This window comes from Protopterus annectens, chromosome 4.part0 (assembly GCF_019279795.1).
Source record: "Protopterus annectens isolate FY-2018-M chromosome 4.part0, PAN1.0, whole genome shotgun sequence".
NCBI classification, from domain to species: domain Eukaryota; kingdom Metazoa; phylum Chordata; order Ceratodontiformes; family Protopteridae; genus Protopterus; species Protopterus annectens.
Genome location: NC_056733.1, coordinates 978,508,268 through 978,526,510, shown reverse-complemented (window position 1 = coordinate 978,526,510; position 18,243 = coordinate 978,508,268).

The following is an 18,243-nucleotide window of genomic DNA, read 5'->3' as shown; positions in this document are numbered from 1 at the left end:
GATGTCCTGATAGGGAAGGATTTGAGGCAGTACCATGTGCTTATGCAGTTACACACAGTCATGTTAGGAGACAAGCATGTGGGCTTGGTAGCCTGGTGGAGACCCAGACAGAGTGCATACTTGAAGCCACGACTGGTGAGGTGGTTACTTCAGGGAGGGAGCTACTCTGTAGCAGTGATACTGAATGTGAGCCACAGCTGCTTGTGGGTACTGATGCTCCCTTGAACAGAGTGACTGCAGTGGTAGAGGTGAGTAGTAGTACCCAAGCTGACAGTGAGGCACCACTGTCATAGGATGCCAGACTTCCTGTGGAAGGGAGCTGGGAAGGTTTAAAAAGAGAGAGTTGAGACAGGCTCAGCTCTCAGACCCTACATTGCAAGGTCTGAGCCAGGTAACTAGTGAGGCACCTGATTCTCAAGAGAAGAGGGATTCTGTATACTGGGGCCAAGGGTTACTGTACAGAGAGTGGACCGTTGAGGGAGGGCTAGAAAGTGAAAGAGTACAGCAGTTGGTAGTGCCTACAGCCTACTTTTTGGCACTTCTAGTCATAGCCCATGATATTCCCTTTGCAGGTCATATGGGCATAAAACATACAAACATATATATTATGCAGAACTTATATTGACCTTGGATGTCCAGAGATGTAACAGGGTACTGCAGGACCTGTGAGCAGTGCCAAAAGGGAGGCAAGGCAGGAGACAAGGTGATAGCTCCTTTGATGTATTTGCCTGTGATTGAAGAGCATTTCAGAGGGTAGCTATGGGTATTGTGGGGCCTCTGAGCACCCCAAGTTCCACAGGGAAAAATTATATTCTAGTGGTAGTGGATTACTCTACATGATACCCTGAAGCAGTGGTTCTGTCCTCCTTTGAGGCAGAAAAGGTGGAAATTGCTTTGTTAGAGATGTTCAGCAGGGTAGGTTTCCCAAAAGAAATGCTGACTGACAGATGTGCCAATTTCATGTCAGATCTGCTGGCTTGTCTGTGGAAGTACTGTGGGGTGAAGCACCTGAAGACCACCCCCTACCATCCCCAGACTAATGGTCTGGTTGAGAGGTTAAACTCTACCATCAGGTCCATGCTACGGTAATTTGCAGACCAGTTTAAGAGGGAGTGGGACATATATTTCCCCATTTGTTGTTTGCTTACAGAGCGGTTCCCCAGGAATACAAAGGTTTTTCTCCCTTTGAGTTGCTTTATGAGCATAGGGTAAGGGGACCTCTAGATTTAATTTCTGATGAGTGGGAAGGTGAGTGTGAACCTCACAAGGAGTCTGTTGTGGCATATGTCCTAAACCTCAGGACAAGGCTCAGGGAACTCATGGGCTTGGCCAAGAAGAACCTGGCAGAAGCCCAACAACAGAAAAAGGTGTGGTATGACAGGAATGCTTGAGCTAGAGAGTATGCTGTAGGGCAGCAGGTAATGGTTCTCATTCTGGTCAGACACAACCAGATGCAAGCAGCTTGGGAGGGACTTTATAAGGTGGTAAGAAAGGTAAGATATGTTAACTACATGGTGGAACTGCTAGGCAGGAGGCAGGGGCACAAAATGTACCATGTTAACATGATGAAACCTTACCATGATAGGTAGGCCCTTGTGCTGAACATTTGCATTGGATTGCAGGAGGAGTCTGAGGGAGATCTAGTAACTGATCTCCTCAGTGAGGCTCAGACTGACACCTCAGTGATAGGGGTAGCAATGTCCCAGCAGCTATGTCTTACCCAGGTTCAAGAAATCCAAACAGTATTACAGGAGTTTGGGGACATGTTCACTGAGAAACCAGGGTGCAGCCACCTGGTGCAGCACCAGGTGGATACAGGACCCCAAAGGCCTATTAGGCAGGCCCCTTATAGGGTGCCTGAGAGAGGCAAACAGACTCTGAGGGAGGAGATACAGGAAATATTGGAACTAGGGTAATTCAAGAGTCCAACAGTCCCTGGGCCTCCCCAGTAGTGCTGGTACCAAAGAAGGATGGCAGTACCAGGTTCTGTGTGGACCACAGGAAATTAAATAGTCACACAGAGTCAGATGCTTACCCCATGCCTAGGACAGATGAGGCCCTAGAGCAGCTGAGTGGGGCTAAGTATATTACAACCATTAATCTTACCAAGGGTTACTGGCAGGTGCCCTTGACTCCCAGTGCTAGAGAGAGGTCAGCCTTTGTAACTCCTTTTGGCTTGTATGAGTTCACAAAGATGCCCTTTGGAATGAAAAATGCCCCAGCGACTTTCCAGAGGCTTGTAGATCATATCCTAGCAGGAGCAAGAGGGTTTGTCCTTCTGTGCCTAGATGATAGAGCTGTAAAGATGGTCACTAAAGACCACAATTTTCAGGAAGAATGTGGCTTTATGAGAGATTTATTCTTGAAAAGAGGCTACCCCGTCACCCTAATTCAGGACTTAATTGAAGAAGTCCAGTTAAAAAGGGAAAGGGGAATTTATTTGGCCATCTTGAATCAACACAGTGGACACATTACAGAACTACCAGTTGTCAGACAAACTATTAGCCCTTACAGCTTTATTATTACATACAGCCTAGATGCTAAAAGTGTGGTTTCCATAATCCAGAAGAACTGGGACATATTAATGAACAATGGTGTATTGAGAAACAAATTCCAGGAAAAACCTGAGATTGTTTTTAAACAGGGAAACAACTTGAAAAAATACTGGAAAGGAAACCAAATAGGCAGTTGAACACAATAGGTATGTTTAAATGCAACATGTAGATATTGTAAATACATTGACATTTGAGATTAGGGGCAAGAGATACAAAACAAGGGACAAACTTGACTGTCAAAGCAAGCAGGTAGTATACCTAGCAAAGTGCACATGCTGCCCAGTATTCTATATTGGAAAAACCGACAGAAAACTCAGCGAACGGGTATACGAACATGTGTATGCCATGGGGAGAAACAAAGAGGAGAATGCACATGCAAGACATATCATGGAGTACCCACAACACCGGTTTACATTTCGGGCAATAAATCAAGTTAGGGGAGAGGGGGGCCAGATTCATTGATTTTAGAGAAAAATGAACTTAATGTGGCACCTGAGGCTGGAGGCTTCCCATTATCCAGGGATAAATGAACTAAGTCCCATTGTGTGTATTTTAAAACTAAGAAGCTTAAGCCGATAGTAAACAATTTTTCTTTTTATTTTCATTAATATAATGTTGGACTCCTGAATTACCCCTAACACATGCTTTAAAACATATTTTGTACAGATGTATATAAATATATGCTTCACAATACAATATTTTTAAAGAAAATACTTTTTTGTAAACATTTTTTAGAAATGTTTTTATTTATTCATTAGGTAGGCTTATGTATGTAAGTAATGTTCCTTGATGTTTACAATATAGTAGAACTACAGAGGACTACAGAGGACAGAGATGACCATTAAGCCAAGGAAATGTCAGGTGGGTATGGCAGAGGTCTCCTACCTGGGACATAGACAAGCCACGATGCTTCGCTAGGGACGGCTTGCACCTGTCACCCCTGGGCTTTCGGATATTGGCAAAGGCTCTTGCTACCCCCATAGTGCCTTTTTTAGGCAAGGCTCAAAAGACAAACCCACCTCCATAGGTATCACAAGGGGTAAGAAACTAAGAGTAATGCTACTCAATGCCAGAAGTCTAAACCTCAAGATGCACGCACTCAAAACTCTCCTTAGCATGGAGAACATCGATATCTGTGTACTAACAGAAACCTGGTTCAAGGCTCTCGAGAGCACCCCAGCACTAGCAGGTTATACCTCATACCATGCTTTTCAGCCCCAAAACTTGGACCGAACCACAAAAGGCCCCTCCTGGAGTATCAATATTCGTCAAAGATACCAACACCTCCAGGTTGGTGGTACAGCACGAAGCATCAGAGACTATCCATGTGCAACTAACAGTGGGTAAAACTGCCTTCCAGTTTATAGTCTGCTATAGACCACCCTCTCAAACCCAGGAACCCCACTCGGCCTTCCTGAGAACACTGGAAAATATGAAGGTCTCTCCAAACACCATTATATTGGGTGACTTCAACTACCCAACCATAGATTGGGAGCATTACTCTAGCTCCAACACCCTAGCCCAAAGGTTCCTAGAATTTATAAACTCAAATGCTATGGAACAACTTGTTACCACTCCCACAAGAGGGAAAACATACTGGACCTGATCATCACCAACATGGGGACTCTATGCTCCAGACCAGAAGTGTATCCCTCACTGGTAAGATCAGACCATAAACTAATCTCACTGGATATTCATATCCCGACCCCACCCCATGCCCAGAAAACCACAGTGAAAAACTTCTCTAAAGCAAATTTCACACTCCTCAAAACCAAGGTGGAATCCTTCAAAGCCCCCGGGCCTGTGGATAATATGGCCCAGACCGCAAAATCCTTTATAAACGCATTCTATGAACACCTTCAGGAATGCATGGATCATGCAATCCCAAATAAAACCAAGACCCAATCCTCCAAAGGCAGATGTCCTGTCTGGTGGACCCCAGCCATAAACAATCTATACAATAGAAGGAGGAAGCTACTACATGATAGAGCAAAATCCCAAAAAGGGAAGGCATCTCTGATCAGTATTAGCAAAAAACTATGGGCACTCATAAAATCATCTAAGGCCAGCTTCGAGAGAAAAAATGCACAGGACACTAAGGATAATCACAAGGCTTTCTTTGGTTATGTTAGGAACCTGGGTGGTAATTCCCAGATATGCTCAGAATTAGTCCAAAATGACAAAAAATACACCGAACCCACAGACATTGCCAACATCCTAGCTGACAGGTTCAGCGCAAACTTCTCCCCCCCTCCCCACCAAAAGGGCTAATATCTATCCCAGCAGAGTGCTGCCCCCCTGACATCTCAGATGCTCAAGTAAGAGCTGCCCTCTCCAAAGCAAGAAACACAGCATCAATGGGACTAGACGTTGTCCCGGGCTGCATCCTACATGAACTCCTAGAAGAGCTAAACCCAAACCTAAAACTACTGTTCAATCTCAGCCTTACTACAGGATATGTACCCAAAGAGTGGCGTACAGCAACAGTCGTCCCTCTCCACAAAGGTGGTGCCTCAACGGATCCTGGAAACTATCGCCCCATAAGTCTCACTAGCTTGGTCTGCAAAGCTATGGAAAGGATCACCATGGACCTTATAAATAAAGATATTGGGGACCTGCAGACACTGGATCCTACCCAGTTTGGCTTTGTTAAGGGCAGATCCTGTCTCTTGAACCTGGTCGATTTCTTTGAAACAGTCACCAAGGCCATTGACAAGGGGAAGGTGGTCCACACTGCCTACCTGGACCTCGCAAAAGCCTTTGATACAATACCCCACTCGGGCATTATAGATAAGCTCACCAGCTTAAATATAAACCCCTGTGTCACTAGATGGGTTGCAAACTGGCTCAAGGACAGAACCCACATGGTTAGAATAGCTGGAGCCATGTCAGACTCCAAACCAGTTACAAGTGGTGTCCCACAAGGCTCAGTCCTGGGACCTCTCTTGTTTGGTATATATTTCTTGGAGGTACAGGCCAACATGGAAGGACTGTGGCTGACCAAGTTCGCAGATGACTGCAAACTGGGCGCCATAATAGACTCTCCAGCTGACACAAACATCCTCCAAAAGGGCCTCGTAGAAACAGACAACTGGTGCCAGAGCCATGGCCTCAAGCTAAATGCCAAAAAGTGTATAGTCATCCCCTTTGGCAAAAACAAAGTGCCCACAAATTACCACATAGGTGGTAATCCATTAAGTACAGAAGAAGTAATTAGGGACCTGGGGAACCAAGTTGATAGCAATCTCTCATTTGACAACCACGTGGCTAAAGTGGTTAGAAAAACATTTTATATAGCCCACCTAATCATGAAGGGATTCACATCTAGATCAGGGGAGGTCATCGTGCCTCTTTACTCATCCCTCATCAGGCCCATAATTGAGTACAATGCCCCTTTTGGAATGTACCTTACCAGACACCTGCAGCAACTGGAAAGACCCCAAAAGTACCTCACCAAGAGGATCAAGTGGCTCAAACAGATGCCGTATGCTGCCCGGTTAAAGAAACTCCAGCTCTACTCAGTGGCATACCGCCTGCTCAGAGGCGATCTGTGCCTGACATATAAAGCCATGTCCAACCCGGAATTAATAGACATGCTGCACCTCAGAAAATCCAAATCCCATCGAGCTACGTGCTCTAGGGACTTGAACCTCAGCATTGAAATAAATAGGACATGCTGGAGGGACAGATTCATAACCCAGAGGCTCCCTTCACTCTGGAATAAAATCCCAGTCCAGGTTAGGCAGAGTCCCTCATTGACTCTCTTCAAGAGGAATCTTGATGAGTAGATGGGAGATCGTAGGTTTACCCCGGGTATCACTTCTGTGTCACTGTTAGACAGATGCACAGTATACTAACCTTGAAAAAGGGCATAGCAAAATTAATTTAATATGGGTGGCGAAAGCCATACCCACTCTGGCTAGGCTTATAAATGCCCCAGGGCAGATAGCCTAGTATGAACCTATGAACTGTTTTTTTTATTTGAAGGGAGGTGGAGTTTGCTTTCTAAGAAATGGATAGCCACTCATATTACTGTTTTTAAACATGTGATAGGAAGGAGGGGAATTTAAACCCCAGTGTTTTAAAATGTTTTTATCTGAAGAAGTTGTTTTTTGTAAACAACTAAAAGCATTGTTAAAGCTTAATAAAATTGTTTCCTGCATGTGTGTGGAAAGAGGTCATATTATGGGCGATTTGACTTGCACTGCTTTGGAGTTTTTGGAATTTCTTCTAGATGATATTGCTGTCTACAGCCATTCCTGGCAAGAACACATTTAGCATGTCAGGGAGGTGCTGGGCAGACTACAGAGGACAGAGATGACCATTAAGCCAAGGAAATGTCAGGTGGGTATGGCAGAGGTCTCCTACCTGGGACATAGATTGGTGAGTGGTAAGATCAGGCCAGAAATTGCCATGTGGAACCCATTCAGGCATAGCCTGCACCTCTTACCAAAAAGCAGGTGAGGGCATTCTTAGGGACAGCAGGGTACTACAGAAAGTCCATCCCCAGTTATAATACCATAGCTGCTCCCCTCACAGACCTGACAAGGAAAAACAGGCCAGATAAGGTAGTGTGGACCCCAGCATGTGTGCAGGCATTCCAGAAGCTTAAAGAAGCTTTGGGAGGACCCCCTACATTAGCCAGTTTATATTATAGCAAGGAATTTGTTGTGCAGGTGTATACTTCAAACCATGGGGTGGAGGCTGTACTTAGCCAGATTTCTTCAGAGGGAGAAGAGCACTCAGTGGTATATCTCAGTCATAGGCTCAAACCCTGGGAGGAATGCTATGCAGCTGTAGAGAAGAAATGTCTAGCCGTAGTGTGGTCACTGCAGAAACTTCAGCCTTATCTGTATGGAAGAAAATTCACTGTAGTTACAGATCACAATTCCCTAAGATGGTTAAACAGAGCCAGCCAGCAAAATGCCAAGTTGATAAGATGGAGCCTAGAGTTGCAAGCATATGATATGTTAGTGCAACCCCACAGTGGGATCAACAATGCCAGTGCAGATGGGCTCTCAAGACAGGGAATAGGGTAAGGTATATTCAGATAGACCTAACCCTCTCAAGCAGCATTTCTCAAGGGTCACATGAAAAGCTAGCTTGAGTTCACCGGTGGGGGGGGGGGGGTGAAGATATGTGAAGGCTGCCAGCCTAGCTAGATAGAATTTTGTAGGTAATTCTGTCATTTGTAAATATTAATGTAAGCCACAGGCTTGTTCTCTTAAATGTGAAAAGACTGTATTGGATGTTGAACTGAAAAAATGTAACAGCAGTGCACTCTGCTGTAAGAAAGCTGATAAGTCAAGCATTTCATGACTGTCTTTGATTTCAGGGCTCAGAGCCAAGATGTCTGGATGAAGGAATTCTGGCTATTGTTTTGAGACCAGAGTCAATTGGTAGAATTTGCATATACAATTTATTTTATTACTCTGGCTTCCTGACCAGCTGCAACCTCAAAAGGGCTATTAACTTCTGAGTTTCTGTTAGCCTGGGAACCAGAAAAAAATGATGTAATCTGAAATGAATCAGTGGTATTGTGTTATCAATTTAAGGACAGAAAGAATGAGGGTATTTAGCATTTGTCTTAATAACATCCAACTCACCAGCACTCTGCCTGTGTTCTGTATGTAAGTTTATTTTAGAACTGTTTATTCTCTTAGATATAGCTAGGAAATAGGAATATTAGACTAGTTTGTTTTTCTGTGATGTTAGAGCTTTTTTACTGTATTAAGCATTTCTCTGTGATCTCTGAACTCTTGACTAACACTGCGTAGTAAGAAGTATTATCTTATGTTTTTATTATTTATTATTAAATATTTTTAAACCTTCTAACTGTGGCTGTTTTGTGTAGAGATAATTTAAGCTCTAGAGTGCATTGCTTATATATATATATATATATATATATATATATATATATCTATATATATATATAGTGATACTGTAACAAGTCACTCCAAATAAGCTTTGCTGTTCAGTCACACTTACCATTTGGATAATAATATTGCATGGTAATAATTGGACACCCTTAAATAAGGGCCTTTGAGTAGTCAATAAATATTAGCTGGGTGGTGGCAGTGATTTATACCATATAGTCTTGGTAAAAGGGACACAGCTGGAAGAACCTGTGCCAGCCTTCCCCAGGAGTGACTGTGTGGTTGTATATAACTCTTATCTCAAAGTGTGCGTGTGTCAGTTACTTGGGCAGCGACACAAAGCACTAGTTGGATAGAGAGGGTTCTGGAGGTTTTAGTTTGCCCACTAGGCTGAGATCTGGACCCTGTAAATGTGCCAGTGAGGAGTCTTATTGGGGACCTAGAGAGAAAGGGAGAAACCAGCCCCCAGACTGACTGTGATTTCTGTGTGCTCTTAAGGGAAGTTGTACTTTACTGTGTGTGTATTTATTATCCTTTCCCTATATGGACGCCCTTCACTGGTGTTAGTGGTGAGGATTGAGGCTCCTTGATTGCTGGGCCAGTGCACGAGCATCCCACTCACTATGAAAAATATTCCTGATTCTGATCCAAACAGGTCATTTTGATTTATTATAGGAACTCTACAAAAGTTTAGTCTGGCAGATTTCAGCCATTGTGTGAGCTTAATTCTCAGCCTCTATATATAAAAGGTTTGGACAAGGCTGTTGCATAATAGAGGAACAATGACTTAAAGGCAGGGACATTTCAGTTGTAGGGGGCATGCCCCCCCAGTAAAATTGAGAAACACTACAAGGAATAGGAATTCTTATTAACCCTCAAGGAATATTCATATAGATAGAGGGTGAATCTCCATAATGTATCAATCATGCATTATTTCCATAACATACCATGGACTTTGGTCACATCTATTACTCAGGCCATGTTCACCTCTGAGCAAACCTACTGGGGGGCTAATGCAGTAGAACATCCTCAAGGAGAATATAACAAGGGGAAAATGCTTGAATATACAGTTAGACATAAAATCATTATAAACTGGTTGGCTGTAAGTGTAAATCATTAGTGTGAAGAGCTTCTTTTGTAATAACATGCATAGAGGAGTAAACCATCATATCGTAACAAGAATTGACATTAATTTGGGACACAAGCATATTAAATATTATTACTAAGCTTATCGTTTATAAAGCATATAATACAACTCTTCTTGCAGATTTACTTAAGTTCTAACTAACACATTATGAAAAGATAATTAAGCATAAACTATATACTGCAACAAGTGACCACTGCTTGTTTACTTGCTATTTAAACTACTGTTAGCATTGATATGTTTGTTTGAGGGTTGTGATTTTATTTAAACTACTGTTAACGTTGATATGTATGTTTGAGGGTTGTGATTTTATTTAAACTACTGTAAACGTTGATATGTAAGTTTGAAGGTTGTGATTTTATTTAAACTGCTAACGTTGATATGTAAGTTTGAAGGTTGTGATTTTATTTAAACTGCTGTTAACGTTGATATGTAAGTTTGAAGGTTGTGATTTTATTTAAACTTCTGTTAACACTGATATGTAAGTTTGAAGGATGCAATTTTATTTAAACTGCTGTTAACATTGATATGTAAGTTTGAAGGTTGTGATTTTATTTAAACTGCTGTTAACATAGATATGTAAGTTTGAAGGTTGTGATTTTATTTAAACTGCTGTTACCATTGATATGTAAGTTTGAAGGTTGTGATTTTATTTAAACTGCTGTTAACGTTGATATGTAAGTTTGAAGGTTGTGATTTTATTTAAACTGCTGTTATCATTGATATGTAAGTTTGAAGGTTGTGATTTTCAATGACCTGGTCTCATAAGAAATCAATATCTAGGAAACACTGACATTGCCATCTCTATTGGACATCTCATGGTAAGAAATGACAAGCCTTCGTATGTAGAAAACATTAGCAATAAAGAATAATAACATCTAACAAATAATTGGTACCATTGCACATGAAAGTGGAGTATTATCTATAATATGCATATGATTTTACAGCTACTGAAATTTGACATCACAAGTTGACGTAAATAACAAGACTATACAGATGTCCATATTAAAATTCACTACAGTAGCAACATCTGTGTGTGGTGTATATAATATGTGACAATGAAATCAGGTTAGAATTCTTCATAGATATAGTAATGCTGTATATTTCAGCGATATATTAATGCACATACTAAGTATACATTATACATACATTGTTTCCAATAAATAGATTACAAAGAAGTAACGTAGTTCTTCAAGTTAATATAATAAAGTTTATTTTCTCTATTTTCTTATTTTTAAGAAGGAAAGAGACTGAACGGAGGGAAAGAAAGGATGACATTTCACGAGTTACTTTTCTTTTCTTTACAATCTTAGAATAAATATATGTAAATATTTGTAAATATAAGTAAGTGTTACAGAATGGATGGGTCCCGTCTGTCTTAATTAGAGAACCCAAAAGGGAACAGATAAATTTTATGATAAAAATGCCAGAGTGATAAATAAAAGTTAAATAAGCTGTTATCTACATGTTTGTATAACAACTTCTATTTGTAATCAACATATTTGCATTTCCATCACTAAACTTTATATCTAGAATGGTTAACAAATTATTTAAGATATAATTCTGAATATCAGCACTACCTAAAGTTAACAAATTGTAAATTTTATGTTAGAAATAACTGATTCTATTTTTTATTTCTTTTCATGTTGTGATATTACTGTAAATGGAGCTTTATCCATTCATAATTTTACTAAATAGCTGGCAACTTTTTTAACTGCTTTTTTCTCTTTTGCTTGAGTAGATGAGAGGGTTAGTTTGGAAAGCTTCTGTATTCAAACTCAGACTGCTAGACACCATGGAGGGAAGGAAAAATGAAATAATCTTTTGTTCAAAACTCATTATAATCTATTGTTTTTTATTGGGGGTGTTACAAGTTTTAAGAATACTACTGTACTTAATTTAACTAACATGATTAGATTTGCAATGACTAATAAGCAATATGTATAGTTATCCCCTTTGGGAAAAAATATGTACCCGTGAATTATCACATAGGTGGCAGTACGCTAAACACCGAAAGTGTGATAAGAGACTTAGGGACACAGGTGGACAGTGGTCTCACCTTCAATAGCCTTCAATAACCACATCGCCACAACAGTCAGGAAATCCTTCTATGTGGCACACGTCATCACTAAGGGCTTTTCATCCAGAATAAAGGAGGTCATTGTCCCACTGTACTCATCGCTCATCAGACCCATTATAGAATACAACTCCCCATTTGGTATGTACCTCTCAAGACATCTGCAACAACTGGAAAGGCCACAGAAATACCTCACTAAAAGAATCACAGGCCTAAAGTAGATGCCCTATGCTGACCGCCTTAAAAAGCTCCAGCTATACTCTGTCGCATATCGTCTACTCCGAGGCGATCTCTGCTTAACATACAAGGCCATGTCAAACCCAGAGCTGTTGGACATGCTACACCTAAAGAAATCCCAATCTGTCAGAGCCACATGCTCCAGGGATCTAAATCTTGTCATCACAATAAACAAAACAAGCTGGGGGGATAGGTTCCTGACCCAGAAACTCCCCAGACTCTGGAATAGACTGCCCATACATGTCAAGCAGAGCACCTCTTTGGCCCTCTTCAAAAGAAACCTTAATGATTGGATGGGAGAAAGGAAATTTACCCTAGGGATCACGTCAGTTACCCTGCTAGACAGGGGTCCAGGGAAGTAAATAGTGTGGGAAGAAATAGCCAGGGAATTGTTATGGCTAGGCTTGTATAGGCCCTAGAGCCGATAGCCTAGTACCAGCCTATGAACCTATGTCATATATATGAGGGGATAAAATTAATACATTTGAAAGTTAGAAACATATTTACTGACTATTTGTTAATAGATACAGTAAGACACAATTAAACTGCATTTCTATTAATATAAATAGTCTAAATAATTGTCGCAAGAGAAGCAATTTAGGTAAATTCCTAAATATACATGCACCACAGATTGCCTTCCTACAAGAAATACACTTAATACAAGAATATATAAATAGGCTCAACACAAAACAATTTGTAATTCTGAGTAGTTCTCAATACAAACAGAAAAAGAGGGGGTGGCCATAATATGGAGAAATGCTTTGCCTTTACCAAATATAATAAGTGAGTATAAGGATGATAAAGGTATGTTCTTCACAGTAGTTATTCAAATTAATGGAACTTTATAAACCCTTATAAATGTTTACTGGATTCTAAGTATAGGTGTAAAAACAGTCAAGATACAGCTAGAAAATATAATACAACACCTACGATTTAACATCATCATAGCAAGAGATTTTAATTGCATATTAAGAGATGAAGATTCTAATACTAGAAAAAAATGAAGAAAACCAGTTTCAGTGAAAGAATTAAAAAATATTTAGATTTAATTCAAATTAAAGATATAATGGAATTTTCAGACCTGGGTTCTATTTTATTATACCTACTTTTCTCATAGACATGGTTCTCAGTCAAGAATTGATAGAGTATATATTTCCAACGATCTAATATCGAAGCTAATTAAAGTAAAGACAATTTCATGCCCACTTTCAGATCATAATGCCATAACTTTTGAGTTAGAGCTAAACACTAAAAAAATTATATAAAAGGACACCAGCATACATAATAAACATAAAGGATTGTAAGCATTTTTATAATACAAAAGTTACACATTTGTAGCTATTAACTACACAGAGGATCTATTTGACATATATGTTTGGGTTTGCCTAAAAGCCTAGCTAAATGGAATAATAGAAAACTGGTATGCCCTCAAGAAAAAGTAATGGGATAAGGACCTGATAGAAATAACAAGAAAACAATTGATAGATTACAACAGAATAGTCAAAAAGGTCAAGATAAAATGTTGAAAGAAGTAGATGAATTAAAAAAAGTATTTAAAGATCTTAAATCATAAAACTATGATAAATTTAGAGATGATCAAGTTAATTAACTATTCAATGAATCCTAAATCTATGTACAGATTAGCTTCTAAGGTGGAATTAATGAGTCCAATCATATTAAAGAAATGTACTCACCAGGAAGTAAGAAAAAAGAAACAGATGTAGATGAATTTTTTAAAAATATTTAGACCTCACTTTAATAATAGTTCATCAAGAGGAGTTAATAATGGACTTCCAAGCATTAATTAAAACTTTCATAAAAATATAGTAGGAAAAGGCTGACAGAAGATTAAAAGAAATTAATAGATAAACCCATACAATTGGCTGAAATTAAAAGTCAAATTAAGCAACTGAAACCGAACAAAGCTCAAGGTAATAATGACATAATATTGCAACTATATAAAATATTGCCAAAAGAAGCTCTGCACATTTTTCATAAGGTTTTTATAAGAGTTAAAGACCTAACTAAAATACCATCATCCAGCAAATACACACTTATTTCCCCAATATTAAAGCCAGATAAAAATCCCGCAGTTTGCTCCTCATATAGACCAATCTCACTTTTAAATATTGATTATAAAATAATTATGGCCATACACCCTGCTAGGTTACAACAGTTTCTGCCATGTCTTATTAATGATTATGAAACAGGATTAATAATAAATGGAAATACATATGATAACATTAAAAGAGTTTTAGCCATAATAGATTATGCAGATAACAAAAAACAAGCACTGACCTTGTTAAGCTTAGATATAAATGCTGCTTTTGACACTGCAAACTAGAATTACTTATTCCTTGTTCTAGAGGAATACAATTTATCAACATGTTTTTCACAGCTTATTCATTTACTTTATGTTAAATCTGTGGCCTACATAAAAATGAGTTCTTACTTATCAGAATCAATTTCACTTACTAAGGGAACTAAACAGGGTTGCCCACTCTCACCATTACTATTCCCTCTACTTATGGAGCCTTTCATGAATTTTATTAGATCGAGAATAGATATTAAAGGAATACAGATAAATGATAAATTACATTTTAAAATACTACTGTTTGCAGATGATATTCTCTTGACATTAAGTGACAATAGAAACATCTTTAAAGCAGTATTTAATACAATAAAGACATTTCAGAAATAACTGGACTTACATTCAATGAAAGCAAAACAAAAAGTTTACTCATGAATGAAATGCTAATGATATGGAAGAGAGATTTTCTAAATATGTAGAGGAACATGGTAAAATTATATATCTTGCTATAATTTTAAAAGGAAACATTAAAATACAATAGAGGACAACTATAAAAATAATATAGATAGCACTAATACTTATCAATAAATGGAACAAGTCCAGTTTTACAATAGAGGAAAGGTTCACCTTAATAAAATGTCCAGCAAACAGAACAAACAAACTATGTAAAACCACAAGGCGAAACTGGAACACAAGATGATCAGCTTTAATAATTGGCTTAAATTCTGGTGTCATTCAAAGGGGATCCAATGTCTGTCTGCCTGGGATGACATGCTGGACAAGCCACGCTGCTTCGCAAGGGACGGCTTGCACCTGTCACCCCTGGGCTTCCGGATATTGGCAAAGGCTCTTGCCACCCCCATAGTGCCTTTTTTAGGCAAGGCTCAAATTCTAAACCTACCACCCTAGAACACCAAAAAGGAAAAGTAAGGGTAATGCTGCTCAATGCCAGAAGTCTCAATCTCAAGATGCACGCACTCGAGGCCCTTCTCAATATGGAGAACATCGATGTCTGTGCTGTGACAGAAACCTGGTTCAAGGCTCCTGAGAGCACCCCAGCACTAACAGGTTTCACCTCATATCATACGTTCGGGCCCCAAAATGCGGACAACACCAAGAAAGGAGGGGTGTCCATATTCATAAAGGACACCCACACCTCAAGGTTGGTGGCAACGCACGATGCATCGGAGACCATCCAGGTGCAATTAACCATAGGCAAGACTGCTCTGCAATTTGTAGCATGTTACAGGCCACCCTCTCAAACTCAGGAACCTCACATGGCCTTCCTGAAAACATTGGAGGGATAAATGTATCTCCAAACACCATCATACTAGGTGACTTCAACTACCCTAATATAGACTGGGAACACTACACAAGCCCGAACACTCTAACCCAAAGATTCCTGGAGTTCATAAACTCAAATGCCATGGAACAACTAGTCACCATCCCCACAAGAGGTGAAAACATACTTGATCTCATCATCACGAACATGGGATCAAAAAGTTCAACACCGAAGTATACCCCTCACTGGTGAGATCAGATCATAAACTAATCTCGCTGGAGGTCCTCATCCCGCCCCACCTGAAACAAAAAGACCACAGTGAAAACTTCTCAAAAGCCGATTTCACACTTCTAAAAACTAGTGTGGTCTCCTTTAAGGCCCCTGAGCCAGTGGTAAACATTACTCAAACCGCTGAATCACTTACAAATGCCTTCTACCAGCACCTACAGGACTGCATGGATCAGGCAATCCCAAACAAAACTAAGACTCTCTGTACCAAAGGCAAGCGTCCAGTCTGGTGGACCCCAGCCATAAACAAGCTCTACAACAAAAGGAGGAAGCTACTACAAGATAGAGCAAAATCCTTGAAAGGTAAGACACCTTTGATCATTATAAGTAAAAACTAAGAGCTCTCATAAAATCATCCAAGGCAAATTTTGAGAGAAAAATCGCCAAGGACTCTAAAGACAATCATAAGGCCTTCTTTAGCTATGTTAGAAACCTAGGAGGAAACTCCCAGATATGCTCAGAATTAGTTCAAAATGATGTGAAAATTACTGAACCTACACACATTGCTAACATACTGGCTGACAGGTTCAGTGCAAACTTCTCCCCCTCCCCAAAAGGAGAGATATCTATTGCAGAGGATTGTAGCCCCCAAACATCTCCAACGCCCAGGTGAGAACTGCCCTCACTAAGGCAAAAAACACAGCATCCATGGGACCGGATGGTGTCCCCGGCTGTGTGCTTCATGAACTCAACGAGGAATTAAACCCACAGTTAGGACAGCTGTTTAATCTTAGCCTCACCTCAGGATCATTACCCAAGGAGTGGCGCCGGCGACTGTGGTCCCACTTCATAAGGCGGTGCCTCCACAGACCCTGGAAATTACCGCCCCATTAGCTTGACAAGCCTTATCTGCAAAGCCATGGAGAGGATCATAATGGAACTCATAAATAAAGACATAGGGAACTTGCAGACTTTGGATCCAACCCAGTTTGGCTTTGTCAAAGGCAGATCCTGCCTCTTAAACTTGGTTGACTTTTTCGAGACAGTCACCAAGGCCATTGATGAGGAAAGGCAGTCCATACAGCCTACCTCGACCTGGCAAAGGCCTTGACACAATACCCCACTCAGGTATCATCGAAAAACTCATCAGCTTGAATGTAAACCCATACATCACAAGATGGGTTGCAAACTGGCTAAGCGACAGAACCCACAGGGTCAGAGTTGCTGGAGCCATGTCAGACTCAAAGCCTGTCACAAGTGGTGTCCCACAGGGCTCAGTCCTGGGTCCACTCTTGTTCGGCATCTACTTTTCTGAAGTACAAGCAAACACAGGAGGGTTATGGCTGACAAAGTTTGCAGATGACTGCAAACTGGCCATAGTCGAAAACACATCTGACACAGATATCCTCCAGAAGGGCCTCACAGAAATGGATAACTGGTGCCAGAGCCATGGCCTGAAGTTAAACGCCAAAAATGCATAGTCATACCCTTCGGGAAAAACAAGGTTACCCCTAGCTACCATATAGGTGACAATCCACTGAGCACAGAAAAAGTCATCAGGGATCTGGGGACCCAAGTTGACAGTAGTCTTTCGCTTGACACTCATGTTGCTAAAGTAGTTAGGAAAACCTTCTATATCGCCCACCTGATCATGAAGGGATTCACATCTAGATCAAGGGAGGTCATCGTCCCCTGTACTCATCACTCATTAGACCTATGATTGAGTACAATGCCCGTTCGGAATGTATCTGACCAGACACCTGATGCAGCTTGAAAGGCCCCAAAAGTTCCTCACCAAAAGGATAAAGGGTCTCAAAAATATGTCTTATGCTGCCCGACTGAAAGAACTCCAGCTTTATTCAGTCTCATACCGCTTGCTCAGAGGTGACCTGTGCCTGACATATAAGGCCATGTCAAACCCAGATTTGATGAATATGCTTCACCTCAAAAATCTAGATCCCTCAGAACCACAAGGCGGAGACTTAAACCTTGACACGGTTATAAATAGAACGTGCTGGAGGGACAGATTCATCACCCAGAGACTCCCTATGCTGTGGAACAAAATCCCGGTACATGTGAGGCAGAGCACCTCGCTGGCCTTGTTCAAGAGGAATCTTGACCAATGGATGGGAGATCGCAGATATACCCCAGGGATTACTTCAGTGTCACTGCTTGACAGAGGCACAGAAAAATGATAGGCATAGTTTTTATTCAAACTAAAGGGGTGGCGAAAGCCACATAACTATGGGCTAGGCTTATAAATGCCCTTGGGCAGATAGCCTAGTATGAACCTATGAACCTATGAACCTATGAACAATAAGAGAAAGCTGAATGTTGAAAATAATTTAATGAACTCCCAATAAAATAAGCGCTTTTGGCGGAAAAATATGCCGCCTTCTTCAGACTACACAGCAGATTAGAGAAAGCAAGTTTTAATGAAAAATACAGGCTAATTGCCCAATAGGTGTAAGATGCATTCTTCAGTTGAACATTGTCATGGAAACCTTAAAGAAATTTTAACCACACAGTAAGA